The following is a 2,956-nucleotide window of genomic DNA, read 5'->3' on the forward strand; positions in this document are numbered from 1 at the left end:
GATCATCTTATGCGTTGAAGGAAATGGAGTAATAACTAAAACACCCACACAATTAAACCACTAATGGATTAAGAAAGAAAACATTATTACAAACTATCGAAGCTTAGTTGACGAGATGTGAGAGGAAGAGAAGAAAAAATAATTAGGAATGGACCAACAAAGAGGTAAGGCATGAAAAAAATAGAGAAGGATAAGGAAATGGGAACGCATGCAATCTTAGATCCAAAACTAAAGGGATATTGAATCCCAAGAAAAGGAGGAAACTCAACCCCTTAACAAGCGGCTACTCATACAACAAGTAAGTAATGAGGGCCCTCTCTTGGAATTGCTAGGGATTGAGGTCAGAAAAAGGATGGAGGAAGTGAAATATTTGATCAAGAAAAAGAGACCCTTAGTTCTCCTGCTCTAGGAGACAAAATTGGATGATCAAGAGGTCCTCCAAAATCAACAAAATATTTGGAATGGAAGTGGTTCTTTCAAGTGAAAGAGGAGCTTAAGGCAGACTATCCACCATGTGGTCTTAATATTCACTTAGATTGCTAGAATCTAATTCGAAATATGACTCATTGGATACTTGTTTTCTATATATTCCTTCAAATCGGGTATAGAGAGATTTAAAATCGCACCAATAACTTTTTGAGAGAGATTTAAAATCACATAATTCAATTATTTTCATAAACATATTTTATAAAATATTCTCCATATTCGACATTGCCTTAATGAGAAGATAATCTTCTTTGCTTTGTTTCTCTTTTACAAGAAATTTTTTAGATATAAGTTTTAGATTTTTTAAATTTATTTTGATTTATTATGGTTTTTATTATTAATATCTTAAATGTATACTTTAGTTTTTCTTAAATTTTATTTATATTTTTCTTTTTCAAAATAGATTTTTTAATTAGTGCTTTTTGATTTTTAATTTTCGATAAATTGCTTTAGTTTTTGTTTTTAAATCCAATTTTAATTGTTTTTTATTTTTTGGTTGGAAAAAGACATTTTCGAACCAGCGGGAAAGGAAAACGCAGAAGAAAAAGAAATGCGGGAAAGGAAAACGCAGAAGAAAAAGAAATGCTCGAGCCGGAAAGATGAAAAAAATTTGGACCATTTCTCGAGCGGGAAAGATGAAAAAAATTTGGACCATTTCTCGAGCCGAAAGATTTAATTTGGACCATTTCCGGAAAGATGAAAAAAATTTGGACCATTTCTCGATTTGTGCGTGTCATCCTTGCGCAGGGGCCATGCTAATCTTCTCTGTATCGTTCCAATTTTATCGGATGTCTCCGAAGAGACAATACAATATATGGTGGGCTGCTATATAAATGACTTGTATATAGCTTACATTATGTATGTGGGAAGAAATTGTAACGTCCACGTCACGCCCTGCCTCCGTCCGTTGCCCAAATACCACATCACCTCAACAGCAACGGCACGCGTTGGACCTCCCCTCCTCCGATTGGATTGGATTGGATTTTCCATTTCCGCGTTATAATTTTAGTAAATGGAGTTGCACGCAAATGCACCAACGAATATCTGCGCTTGTTACCCTGTGGTTCTTCGATTTTCCAGCGAATCGCATATATATCTCTGCGCCTGCTGCTAGGGTATATATAAATACATCTAGGAAGAAAGGGAGGCCACAATACAAGCTTATAGCAAAGTGATGGATTCCCTAGTTTCGTGTTCCAATCCATTCATCCCATGGTTTCCCCCTGGCTTTCTCGCTATCACCTCTACTCTCTTGGCCATCCAATCCATTCATCCCATGGTTTCCCCCTGGCTCTCCCGCTATCACCTCTACTCTCTTGGCCATCCAATCCATTCATCCCATGGTTTCCCCCTGGCTTTCCCGCTATCACCTCTACTCTCTTGGCCAACGAAATTTTCCTAACCCTTACTCCTTTCGCATAAACTTCATGTGGCCATTGTGCTTACCCTTCTCTTCATGTGGCTTTCCGCCCTTTAGAACAAGGTATTCGACTTGGAATTCATTTTATTTTGCATATTTCTTATCAAACCACCTCTCTAATATTGGTGAACAATGAATTTCTTCTTTGATTTCTCTCTCCCTTCTTCTATTTTGAGTAGGGATCAATTATTCTTTGGTTTATTAAGAAATTATGCCCACGTAAGGTTTGAGATAGTTGGAGAGATGGAAATAATATCTTTTGAGTGAGGAAGGCTTCCTTTCCATTGGCCAAAAAATAAGGACGCAAATTGAATTCTTGTTGGTGGATTTAGCTACACCATTACCCTAAGGACAATAGTTCGTTGAACACCATAAGATGATCCCCTTATCTAAATCCAACCCAATCAACTTTACAGAACAACAATATATAGCATTATCAAAGACAAGATTGGTTGGGATGTTGATCCTAGCAATCAACTATTTCTCTAGAGAATGAATCACAACCTCTTCATTTTCCTTATTTAGTTGCACACCCTCAGTCTATTGTGTGAAGTAGTCCATTGCAGTCATGATATATATGGTGTCCAAAGGAATGTGAACAGATCTCATCGACAACATCTATAACCCATTGTTCAAAGTGTTCTTCAATAGTTATAAAATGAAATGGGTCTAAGTCTAGTTTTTTCTCCCTACTAGAAATTTTTTTATATGTTTTTCACTTTCAAACATAATCATGGACTTATTTGAACATCGTTGGCCAATAATATCTAGATCTCAATACTTAATGGGTTATTGTTTCACCAAAAAATTGTCCTCCACTGGGTCCATAACATAATTCTGCGAGGACTTTATTTTCATCTTGCTTCTCAAGAAAACTAAGATATACAACATCATAGTTTTTGTTGAATAGGAGTTCATTTATGAGTTAGTATAACTAAGAAGAACATAGCAAGTTCACCATCCTAGAAAGAAGGCATTGCAACTAGATTAATATTTTCAAACAAGCATTACAAAGAGATACATAAACCAAATAAGAAGATGGCTATGAAC

General features: G+C 36.0%; 1 non-coding gene across 1 annotated transcript; it reads right to left on the bottom strand.

The window, feature by feature from the left end:
* Positions 1-1,187: 1,187 nt before the first annotated feature.
* On the bottom strand, positions 1,188-1,290 carry LOC149141548 (U6 spliceosomal RNA). The gene has a single exon (XR_016265386.1). It is a non-coding gene; the product is annotated as a U6 spliceosomal RNA (small nuclear RNA).
* Between the last annotated feature and the right edge of the window lie 1,666 nt (positions 1,291-2,956).

The sequence above is a fragment of the Pinus tabuliformis genome, chromosome X (genome assembly GCF_031772625.1).
Source record: "Pinus tabuliformis cultivar Carrire ecotype Pingquan chromosome X, CPIR1, whole genome shotgun sequence".
NCBI lineage: Eukaryota > Viridiplantae > Streptophyta > Pinopsida > Pinales > Pinaceae > Pinus > Pinus tabuliformis.